The sequence below is a fragment of the Miniopterus natalensis genome, chromosome 3 (assembly GCF_054644295.1).
Source record: "Miniopterus natalensis isolate mMinNat1 chromosome 3, mMinNat1.hap1, whole genome shotgun sequence".
Lineage (NCBI taxonomy): Eukaryota > Metazoa > Chordata > Mammalia > Chiroptera > Miniopteridae > Miniopterus > Miniopterus natalensis.
The window spans coordinates 103,546,086-103,558,820 of record NC_142083.1 but is presented as its reverse complement, the minus strand read 5'-3'; positions in this window follow the sequence as shown (position 1 = coordinate 103,558,820).

Sequence of the window (12,735 nt, the reverse complement as noted above, 5' to 3'; positions counted from 1 at the left end):
TGTATCAGAAATGTGCCCACGCTGCTGTGCTTATTTATTTTACTACACCTTCCTCCGCCTCAGGATCCATTCCCCTGGCATTGGGCACCTCGGTTAGTTCCTGGTACCGGGAAATCCCGGTGGGGTTTGGGGCTGCCTGTCGCTGTATCCAATTCAGCGCAGGCCGGGTTGAATCATCTAAGGCGCTTATTGAGAAGTCCGGCCAACCAAGAAGACAGGGAGCATAGGAGCATCCAAAACCTGTCTTCAGGAGCGGCCTGAGGGATCGGGCTATATAGGGAAACGGGGTAAACTGAGGCTAGGAACAGAACGCAGCTACATGCAGCCCCGGAGGTCCGCGGGTGTCAGCTGTTGCTCTTGGTCATCTGGCGATGTCTGGAGAAGGTGACATCTTGACTCCTGGCTGGGTCGGCCCACTGTGCCTGTTCACGGATACATGGTCCACAGCTGCGCCGCCTCCTTAATTGCGTTGTCAGGGGTCAAGGGGAGTGTACGGGCCAAAGGCCTGGGACAAAGCAACTGAAGGGAAAGACCCTTAAGTCCCTGCTCATGGGGGTATATGTGTTCTACAATTTATAAGTGATTTAATTATATTTCAGATTAATTCAGGTGCTCAGTCTTTGGACAGTATGAGTGCCCCTATCACTCCCACCCACGTCACCGTGAGTGACACTGTGAGGAACATCCTCCCATGTGGCCTTGCACGGGCCTGGGTGAGAGTCTGTCTGAGTTTAGGTTCTCTCCAAAGCAGCACCTGAGACAAAGATTTGGGTGCAGTTACTTTATTGAGGAGGGGACCCCAGGAAGCACAAGTGGGGGAGCAGGGAATGAGAGAGGGAAGGGGGACATCAATAGAGTGCTCTGATGAGGGTTACCCTGTGCCACCCGCTGCTCTGGGGAGCTCTGAACACTGGGGGTTGCTCAGAGGGCCCGAGGGGGGCTGGAAGGCCTCGGTGGACAGCAGGTCGGACCCTGGATCCCGGCGTCGGCCTCGGTTCTCCCTCGTTTCTCCGTCCTCGCGTCCTTTCTTCCACCGGGTGATTCTATACCCCAGGTATCAGCGCTGGTGCAGACTGTGTCCTGCTGGGGAGACAGACCATGAACAAGTGAGATAAGGAACTTCCAGACTCAGAGACACTGCGAAGAAAATAAGCCTGGAGAGTGCCTGGCCCTGGGGGGGGGGGGCATTTTGGATCTGGCCACTGGGGCAGCCTCTCCGAGGAGGAGGCTCTGGGCTGAGGTGAGAAGGAACCAGCCGTGGAAAGGTCTGGAGGGGAAGAGGTTCAGGCAGAGGGGACAGTAAGCGCAAAGGCCGAGCGGTGGGGACACGCTTGTTCTAGTTAAGGAACGAACAGGGCGAGAGGGAGTGTGGGGGCGAAATGGGACCTTCATGGAAGAGCCATCCATTGGTCCCAGCCTGGATGATCCCAACCCAGTTCAACCCGTCTTCTCATGGCAGCTCTTCAGATATTGGGGGGCTTGGCTGCTCCCCATCCTCCTTCGGGCCAGACACTGAGCTTTTGCTCAGAGCTCGTCACCGCTCCAAGCCAGCCCCGCGAGCTTGCCCGTGAGCGCGGAGAGGGACGCAGCTACTGTCTCTTTCTGCTCTTCCGCACGGCTCTTCGCCTGTCGTCGCCCCGTCTCCCGGCCTCCGCTCCACTCCCCGGATCCGACCCTCCATTCCAGCGGCGCCGACCTGAGCACCCAAGTGCGTTTCCCCTCAGGACCTTTGCACGTGCTGTTGCTGCTGCCTGAGCAGCGCTCTGCAGGTAATTCTGTGGGTGAAGAGGGGCCGCATGCTAAACCTGTGGCGGCCTTGCAAACTCAGAGACCTAAAGTAACCACAAAGATGGTCTGGAATGAAAACTTTTTTAAAACTAAAAGCAGCTTATGGTTGGTAGCCATGTCCTGAGGCAGTATTTTTCCCTAACAAACGTTAATCTTCACCTTAACTAGCCTGTCGGTTGTCTTTCTCCATCTGAGAGAACATACCAGATTAATAAGCCTTCGCAAAACAAAGTAATTTCCCCTTTTTCTGGCCCTCAATGCACCGGGCAGAGACCAGGAATCCCCTCATTGTTACTGACACCTTGTTAACTGCTGACTGTTAACTGTCCTGCACCCACCTAAGTAAAAGACGTGTGTCTATCATTTTACTTTCCACCCAAACCCAGAGGTTTCCCGCTTTGCTTTCTCCGCCTCCCTGATCCATCACCCGTGGATTTCATGTAACCCACTTATGCCTCCCCTTTGATTGGAATCTATAAAGCAAGGAGCAAACTGCCATTCTCGGGAGCATTATCTTAATCTGTTGAGGTTTTGCTTCCCAGGATGTGCCCACAGTTTGGCTCAAATAAATTCACAAAAATTCTTCACGGGTTCCAATGTTTCTTATGTTAACACCTCCCACCCACCTGCTTAATCAGCCCATCTATTGATAGGGAGCTTCTCTGACCTCCCCCAGCTCTATAAAATAGCCTCTCTGCCTGTCCCTTCCCCTGCTAATAAGTTCTCCAAACACTATACCATTTGTTATATACTGAATGTTGGCGTGCTCCCCAAATTTATATGTTGAAATACTAACCTCCAATGTAAACTGCATTAGGAGGCGAGGCAATTGGGGGGTGATTATGTCATAGGGATTAATGCACTTTGGAGAAGAGGAGGGGACACAGGACCCATCTCTGCCATCTGCCATGCGGGGCTGTAGTGAGAAGATGGCCACTTGCAAACCAAGCTGAGGGCTCTCACCAGACACCTTGATGCTGGGCTTCGAGCGTCTAGAACTTCGAGAAATAAATGTTAGTGGTTTAAGCCACTCAGTCCCTGGTATTTTGTTGTAGCAGCCCAAATGGATTAGACAGCGTTTGATATGCCAAGTACTTACCAGTTTGCTCTTTCACCGCCGGCCAGCCCTCCCTGGAATCAAGAGGGCAGAGACTTGACCTTGTTTACAGTGCCTGGAACAGTGCCTGGCACATAGTAAGCACCGGATGGGCGTTTCTGAATGGATGCGAACTTCATACCTTGCTGGCTGCTGGGAACGTGACCCACAGGGCTGGAGAGGAGGTGGCACAGGAAACAGCACGTAAATAATTAATTGCATTGGATGCCATGAAGGAAAACTCTAGGGTGCTATGAGAGCATTGAATAAGGGTCATCTGACTGATTTTTGGGGTTTTGCTCTGGAAAAATGATAAATAAGAATTAGGCTGGTATATTGATAAGATTATAGATACAGCATATTTATACAAATTGTATGTGTTTGATGATACATACAAATTTATACAAATGATCCATCCAGTATTTTTGAGCACCTACTATAAGCCAGGCACTGCCTTATGCACTTCATATTTGTTATCTCCTTTCCTCCACGGAGTAACCCCACTCTGGTCCCCCCAGCTTGAGGTCAGACCACCTTTGCCATTTCTGACCTCAGAGGCAGGTCATGGGACTTCTCTGTGCCTTGTTTTCTCCACTTAAAAATAACAATAAATAATAGTACTTAGCTCCCAATCAAAGGAGTTATTATTTATTTCATTCTATATATGAGGAGATTGAGGTGCAGAGGGAGGAAGTGATTTCCTGGGGCCCCAGGCACAGGGTTCAAGCCTCACCTGCCTGCCTCGTAAATCCCCAGCCTTCAGTCAGTGCCTTATTCCACAGAACCACAGCGCGTCCTGAACCCGCTGCTCTAATATTTATAACAACGCAGCTACAATTCATTTGGCTGCTGCTTCAATGAATTACCTCCCGGTACTTCTGATTTCTAAGAGCAAAATGCCACCTCGATTTCTATTATCTGCCTGAGCCCAAGGAGTGATCCCCAGGCCTACTCCTCGCCTGGCTAGGTTTTTTCTCCCCATGCCTTATGGCCCGAACTGCCTGATATACAGCAAAATGGGTTTGTGATTTAGCGGCAGAAAAGGTTAACTCTAAATAATGATCAGAAAGTTAAAATATAGAGCCAGAATGTTGCTTTAGTTTTTATAGGTTTTAAATAATTTCACCTCCTTCCCCGAAGGATTTAGCATAATTCAATGAGAAAATTGCATTCAGGTCCTGTGGGCTGCTCTGACGTGACTGAACTGCAATGAGCAGCAGAGATGCAAAGTGTCTTTCCGACAATGAACCTGACTGAGCCATGAGCTCAGGGAGCGACTCCCTGGGAGTGTCCTGGCTTCCCTAGGCTCCGGGTCGAGTCCTGGGGGCAGGCCAGCTGGACAGCTGAGCAGGACATGGTAGAGGCCGGCGTTCATGCTGGGCTGGGAGGGGCAGAGGTCGCAGGCCTGTCGAAGGAGGCACAGGGCAGTGCGGCCACAGAAAAGTCTGATCTTCTCTCCTCTCCTTTGGGCTTCTGGCCTGCACTGCCATCTTCTCCATTTGCAGATTGTAGGAGTCAGGATGGTGTCCAGCCTCAGTGCACAGAAAACCCCACTAGCACTGGGGAAAGATATGTGGATTTATTTAGTTGTTTATTCTTGTAATCTCTTTTGAAAGTGATATTTTGGACAATCGCTTATATCAAATGAAGCATCTGGGCAACACGTCAAATGTAAATCCCTGCAGGAATCCTATCCTGGGAACATGCCTCCGTGTCCACCCACTCAGAGCCCTGGGGAGCCAACCACGGGGACGTGGCAACGCCCACATTCGCTGCAGGCCACACTGCTGGTAGACAGTGATACAACGGGGGGCTGAAGGTGGGGGTGACACAGGGAGACTCTGCACAGCGCAGACCAGTTTAACAAGCAACTCACCTGCAGTTGCCGACTAATGATAAAAACAAGATGCTGCTGAGATAGCGGTTGCTTCTCAGGGACATGCGCTCCCCTTTCGCAGTGTGCGGTTGTCGCTGGGAAACAGCCTCGTTTCCCAGTGTGCCCTGCTCCCAGGTGCGGTCATGCGACTAGCTTCACCCATGGGTCTGAGTGGACCTGGTGACGGTTACTTTGGGCCTGGGACCTTTAGGAAGGAGGCTGAGCTTTCTATTCTACCTTTCTCCAGGTCTAGTAGGGTATGGAGGACCCCGAGGACCTCGTGGAGGGTGAAGTCCCAAGATGGAAGAAGCCACGGGTGGAAGGAATCTGGGGTGCTGACTCCCCAAATGCAATGTCATCAATGCCCAGGAACACCCGCATCAGGCTGTATGTGTGGCAGAAAAAAATGTTCTGCAAGAGTGAGCCACTGAAGTTTTGGGGTTTATTTGTTCCATCAGGTGAAATTACTCTAATACATAAGCCTATCAGAAAACTTCTATTATTGGGGGAGGATGTTTTAAGTGGCAAATGGAAAAAGATAAAAGTGATGACTCAGAGCTGGCTCTGCGAGGCTGTTTCCTGGGGCCTCGCAAAACCCTGAGCCAGTTCTGGCCATCGGGGGCCAGTCCTCTTCGGGGCGAGGGGGCAGTGTTGTGTCTGGTAGGCGAGGGGTCTCAGTGCCCATAAGGAAAAATGACTTCCCAGGTGGTCAGAAAGAGCCAGAGGGGAGAGGCCAGGCCATGACTGGAGAATCCTGAGGTCAGCCCTCAGCAAGGCCGAGGAGCCATGTGAGCTGAAGTGGAGAACAAGGGCAAGAGGGGCTTCAGAGAAGGCCCCCCGGAGCCGGGCCCGCGCGCCCGAGACGGCGAACACGCGCTGAAGGAATGAACGGTGGCTCCCAGTGGTGTGGTGGGCGAGGGGGGCTTGTCTTCATGGCCAGAGGGGAGGATCATAGCAAGTCCTCCACACGTGGTGGGAAATGGGCAGGGGCTTGGGTTCCCCAGTCAGGATCTGGTGTTATATGGAGCTGGAGGAAGAAATGAAAGCGGACAGCCAGCCGTGGGGCTGAGCCAGGGCCAAGCACACCTTCTGCGTGGCTGTCAGGGGCTGCACAGCCTCCCCCTTTGTTGCCGGCCTGCAGCCACTTTTGCATCTTCTAAAGCAGCACCCTGTTTTCCTTAGCGAGATCACCTTTCTCACTCTAAATCCTCTTGGTTCAGGGGGGCTAACACTATTTCCTGGCCCCGACAGGTGGCAAGTGCCCCGTGCTCCACCAGTTAGCACGTGGCCCCCTCCCGGCTGCAGACTGGCTCATGGATGCCAGTGTGACCTGAGTCAGGCCAATGGAAACCGGGGCTGGGGCTTTTGCAGGACCAAGTGGAAAAGAGGTGACCCTCCCAGGGGGTTGCAGAGCAAGTGGAAAGAGCGTGGAGATGGTGTGAGCCACATTCAGAGGGGAGAAGCTGCCAGAGTGCCACAGCAGCAGACGTCCAGGTTCCCGACACCATCCCGGGGCCCCCGGATGCAGCCACGCTTGAACCCCGCAGACGTCCAGGTTCCCGACACCGTCCCGGGGCCCCCGGATGCAGCCACGCTTGAACCCCGCAGACGTCCAGGTTCCCGACACCGTCCCGGGGCCCCCGGATGCAGCCACGCTTGAACCCCGCAGACGTCCAGGTTCCCGACACCATCCCGGGGGCCCCCGGATGCAGCCACGCTTGAACCCCGCAGACGTCCAGGTTCCCGACACCATCCCGGGGCCCCCGGATGCAGCCACGCTTGAACCCCCGCAGACGTCCAGGTTCCCGACACCATCCCGGGGCCCCCGGATGCAGCCACGCTTGAACCCAGACTTCAAAGTTCATGGACCAATAAATGCCACTTAACAGTGTAAACCACTTTAAGTTGGTTTCTTTCAAGTTCAACTGGAGAATGTTCTCAACAGAGGTTCCCCATCCCGGATAGGTGTTTGCAAACAGTGAGCAGAGAGAGGCCAGAGAAGTTCCTCCCCTGGGGGAGGGGAGTCAGGGGCACCCCCACCAGCACAACCCCCACAAGCTCTGTGCCCTCCTGGCTGGGCTGCAAAGGAGAGTTCCCACTTGGATGAAGAAAGTCAAGGGCAGTCATGCCACTGGCCTCCCAGGCATTCAGGATGGTCCCCTGTAGAAGATGGCCCTGGAGATGCTGGTGCTGAGTGAAATCAGCCAGACAGGGAAAGACAAGTGCCACATGTGGGTCTAATGAACGAAATAAACTGACTACCAAAACAGAGGCAGGTGCGGATGCGTGGACCAGGCTGACAGCTGTCGGGAGGGGGAGCGGAGGGGGCTGGATGCAAGAAGGTAGGGGATTAGCCAGAGGACATGAGTACATAACAAGTAGACCCAGACATCGGTGTGGTGACAGAGCGAACGGGGTGGGGGGCAAGGGGGTGGGACGCGGATGGAAAGACTTGCTGGGCGATGGGCGCATGGTGCAGTGTGCAGATGGTTTCGCTGAGTTGTGCATTTGAAACGTGTATGGTTTTGAGAACCAATGTCATCCCCATAAACTTAATAAAAAGAAATAAAAAGTAAAAGAAGCCAATTTGTTTTTTTATTCAAAATCCATACGAAACAATTGAACAATAAAACTGCCAGCTTCACTGTCTCTCAGCTGAGAAACACAGTCCCTCGGAAGTTAAGCCCCTTCCCTGCCCCGCCCCGTCCCTCCGACCCTCCCTCCCTCCCTCCTTTCCATAAATATCTCTTCAGCACCTGCTATGCACCAGGACTTGTGCTAAGTTCAGATTTTCTTTTCACACACAACTGCCTCCTAAGATTTACTGTGAAGGCATTTTCTGATTCCCAAATGTGGCTCACCCAGTACAGGGATCAATCAGTAACCTTTAAAAACAGATACTTAGGAAAAGGTTTTGAGGCCAGCTCTGCGATTCATAAACTGTGTGGCCTGGACAGGGACACCCATCTGCTCCCAAGTGTCCTCTTCTGAAGATTGTCATGAAGGGCCTTGGGCTGTGCACCCCATCTCTGGACAGTTCTCCAAAAGGCCTTAGTGTTGGTTACCACTCAGCACCAGTGTCGAGGGCACAGTCAAGCACTGACAGTGCTCTGCATTTTTGGTGAATGAACGACTGAATGAATGAACTAAGGGTAGGTCTGGGTTAGGTCTGAAAGGCCAGGGACCCAATCCTAGCCCCATGGAGACCCCAAATCCAAAGCCATAAACTTAATAAAAAGTAATAAAAAGTAAAAGAAGCCAATTTGTTTTTTTATTCAAAATCCATACGAAATTCCATCCCTGAGACTGAATCACAGGCTGTTTTAATCGCAGGCGGTTTAGGACCTGGGTGGGAAACTGACGTGAGACTGAGCGAGGCTCCGCTGGGCTTGGGCGTGTGGGGTGTGGGCGCTGCTGACAGGTCACGGTGACACTCCCAGCCTGTCAGCTGGGGTGGGAGGCTCTCTCTGGAGATAAACGTAACCTTTGCAGGTCACCTCTTTACGCTGGCCCAGAGCAAGACTGGAACTGCCTGCACCCAGGCCGGGGACATGAAACTGAGCACCACCAATGAGCCTGCCCGCAGCGCTTACGGACGCCTTTATCTGGCGGATGTCACAAATTATTGACACTGCTTCCCTGCTCCTGGATGCTGTCGAAGGGCAAAGCAGGCTCTGGGGAGAGGTGGACGACTCTGCAGGCCTGCCAGATGCGGGGCGGCTGCCTCGATGCCTGGCGCCCACCTCGTCCCAGGGGGCTGTGGTGATGGCCTGGATTTTAGTGTCTCAGGGTCCGTTTTAGCTTTAGTGTTGTTTTGCCCCCTTGGTGTCCTATTATCTTATCACTACAAGGCAGGGGCTGGGGACCCTAGTACACAGGGTCATGGGAGGATTAGGTGAGATCACGCCTGCAAAGCACAGTGCCACAGCCTGGCATGAACCGTAGCAAAGGGAAGCTGAGTTGGGACAGGAAAAGCTTTGTACAAACAAACAAAAGATGCAGGTGAGGGCTGGGACCTGTGCAAGGGTCTGGCTCCGGGGTTCAGGTCCCAGCACCCCATTCACTGTAGGACTGGCACGTTTCCTGGCTGCCTTATGCCTCAGTTTCCTCATCTGTAAGATGGAATAACAGTAGTACCTACATGGTACAGTGTTTTGACAGGTCAATGAGTTAACTCTAGAGCGAGCTTAGGGCAGGGCCTCAGGCACTGCTCGAGCAGCAGACGGGCCTTTGGCGTCAGGTAGGCCCCTGCAACCCCATCTCAGCACTTCATCTCGTTGCTGTAGATATTATTTCTAAAATCTACCCCACGTCTTCTGTCCCCTCTGTCATGGGGGTTGGGGTGATGGATATTCAAGGTCATTGTGGTTGACAGACTAATTGTCCTTCAGAGATGGGCTCACCCTCATTGTGGGGGCCTGGGAACATGTCACCTTAGGTGGCAAAAGGGACTCTGGGGGGATTCAGTTAAGGACCTTGAGATGGGAGATTATGCTGGATTATCTGGTGGGCCTGACAGAATCCCAGGGGCCTTTATAAGAGGGAGACAGGAGAGTCAATGTCCAAGATGTGATGGCAAAGGCAGAGGAGAGATGCTGTCTGCAGAGGAAGGAGAGGCCCCGAGCTTGGGAAGGCGGGCAGCCTGTGGGAGCTGGAAAGAGCCATCAGATTCTCTGCTAGGAAACACAGGCACCTCCGTTTTAGGAGGACTGGCCTCCAGAACCATCAAGCTGTGCTGCTCTAAGCCTCCAAGTTTGCAGCAGTTGTTCCTGCAGGGACGCGGAATGAGCACAGCCGTGCCGCCAGGGGACAGGTCTCCGCCTGCCCTCCTGAGCACAGCCTACTGGGGTCCGGGGCACCAGGGGGCCTGAGTCCCTCTCCCTGTTTGCTGTGTGAGTTGGGTGAATTGTGAGGCTTTTCATCGGTCCCATGGGATTATCATTGTTATGGGAATGAAAACCCAAGATGCTGAAGGCAGGGGCCTCCCAGCCAGGGCCTGGCGTGCAGCTGGGGAGAGCTCCCCCAGTTCCTCATCCTGCAAAAACGGGGCGCATCCCTTCCCTCTGCTCCGCGGCCCCTGGGCGCAGCCGGGGGTGGGGGGAGGTGCGTGGGGCAGCGGGAGCCCTGGCCCAGGCTACTGTTTGGTGAGTGAGAGAGGAAAGCGTTTATCCCGCCTGAAGACGTCCTCGGGGCCTGGCCGCCTGCAGCCCCCGGTATGACACAGATCTGCCCTTGCCTCCCTACCAGCTGCTCTGAGGCCTCACCGTAGTCTTAACAATAGTCGTGTCAACACAGGGACTTAAAACCTGCTGCTGGACCTCAGCCCTCATTCCTCACTAGATAAATATCACCAAGTCCCCACTCTGCCCAGTCCCTGGGTGCTAGGTATGCAGGCTTTTTTGTTTTTCCTGAGCTTAAATTCGGATGGACAGAGACACACAATGGATACACGGGAGGTGAAGAAGTAGATGAGGAAGTTTTAGATTTCAGTAAGTTATGAAGAAACGGGGCGTAGGACAAGCGTGGCTGCGAGAGAATGAGCTCTCCGGGGAGGACCTCTGAGCTCAACACTGAAGGAAGCTTGTGGGGCGGGTGGAGATCCTCCGGGTGGCCCCAAGCTGGGGGCTGTCACAGCCCTAACTAGTTCCTGTCAGGGCCAGTGTCCAGGGGCCGGTGTGTGCATGGGGTCCATTCCAAGTTCAGTAGCCAGCAGCTGTTAGGAGGGTGGGCAACCTGAAAATACCTTCCCTAGAAGCGGCTTGGGGCCTGGGGCCTCCAGCGTCAGGGATTGGTGGTGTCTGCCTGGGAGGGGTGATGGAGATGTCAAAAAGAGGCTGCCATTCTTTGGGGGAGCATTCTAGACCTGCAGGACTTATGTCTTATTTTTGGTGGAGGGGGAGATCTGGAGGTCCATGAGGCCCAGAACTCACCTTCCCCAAACTTAAAGATGCACCCTATGGGGGTTTCAAACACATGCTCGACAACCAGGGGCCTTGAGCTCAGACCCCAGCTCTGCCACTCAGTGGCTGTGTGACCATTCCCCTTCCCTGCCTCAATTTCCTCATCTAGAAAGTGGGGTGATGTCAGTACCTACTCCTCAGGTTGTCATGAGATTTAAATGCATTACTTTTCACAAAGCCCTGTGACAGTGCTCTCCACCTGGCACTTAACAAATGCTGGTGCATGTTTGCACACGCACATACACACATGCACATACACACACACATTCTTCTTAGAGAAATACAATTTAGGTCTCTGAAATCACGTCCAAATCAGATTTTTACGCTATTACGTTAAGAGATCCACTAAAGGGTTGAAGATTCATTTATTGTCCAACTTTAAACCTACGGTCCATACCTGGACCTCACTGCCCACAGGGAACACAGAACTGGTAATATTTTAGAACCCCCATAATTATCTTATGAAAAGTATGATTATATAGCTTTGCCTTTTCTCCCCTGAAGTTGTTAAAATTTTAGTATATTCTCTGGAGCTGGATCATGGCCCCTTGAGGTCGTGTGGGCATGAGGCGGGGCACAGGCCCCTCCATGCCCAAAGGTAGCAGGTAGGAGGAGGAGCCTGTGGAGCAGCTGCCGCCTGCCGCCGGCCTTCTCGGGGAAGCAATTACTTCAAGCACTGCCACACCCTCCTCTGTGCTGTTCAATCTTCAGTGCTTCCCCGCTTGACATGCCACCTGCAGCCCTGTTAGTCACGTCGCAGCTGGAGCACAGCGTGGCAAAAGCAATTACTGCTACCAGTGTCACATTGTCATGGCGTTTGTTACCTCCCAGGTGGTCATCCGCTGTTTCTCACCTGCCCCTGCCCTTGCTAGCCCCACCTGGTCTCAGGAACATGGAGCAGCAGACAGCCAGCCTCCAGGAGCTGGGACAGACACTGGGAGCATCAGCTGCTGCTTGCCCGGCCCTGCCCATCTGCCCAAATGGAGATCATTTGGCTGCCAGCCAGGTTGCCCACTGGCCCCAGCTAGGGAAGAGTTCAGGGTTCCAGGGGGCAGCCTGAGTTCAGGAGTCAGAGACGTGGGTTTCCATCGTGGCTCCTCTGCTGGCCTTGAATGAGCTATTCTTCGCCCCGCGTCTATAACTTGGGCTTTGCTTTTGCAGAACCAGCTGAGCTGTGGCTGTGGACGCGGAGCAGCCAGCACAGCGGCTGGCACGTAGTAAGCGCTCGGAATATTCTTGCCCTGAGGGAGGCTGGCACCAGATGTGCAGCCCCCATGTTGGATCTCGAGGGTCGGGGGAACTTGGCTGCCTTTTCCTAATGTTTGCATTTTCCCATCTGTCCTCCCAGCTGGACAATGTCTCAGTCTTTCTGGCAGTGTTCCCTATTCTGCCTTGACCACCCCCTTCCAAATCCAGCTCTGTGGCTCTCAGGGCTGGTTCCATCTGATCATCAGTTTCTCCTGGCAGCCTTGCTGGAAGCTAAGGTCCCTAGAGTTTGTGGGCACTGGGTGGGGCCAGTGGATGTGTCTTTGGGGGTCTAGGGACCACTCCCTTACTCCAGCTCCCCTTGGTTATAACAAGTCTGAGTATTATCATCACAGCAGCCAGGAGGCACAGGTTAGCTGTTGCTGATACCAAGAAAAAAAGTACCTACCGAGACAGGCTCCTGGGGGTGAATTGGGCTCAATTTAAAAGCAGAGCCTTGCACCTGTTGCTACGTGGGGGCCTCTCAGGCAAGCTGCACTTCAGGGAGAAGCTGCACTGCACTGCCTGCCTCTGCCCTGTGTCCTTGCCCCTGAGTCAACCCCTATAAAGGAGTTCCTAGGATTGTATTTTAACCAACAGGACTGAGACTTGCCCTGTGCAATCAGAGCTGGGCAGCTGTGTCTCATGAGCATCTCCACTGACCAGTCAAAGCAGCTCCATTCTAACCAATCGGAACAGTGCTTTTTGGCCCTACAGACTGGACACTGTCCCCCCATCACTGCACTGAGGCCTTTACTTTTGCAACCTCT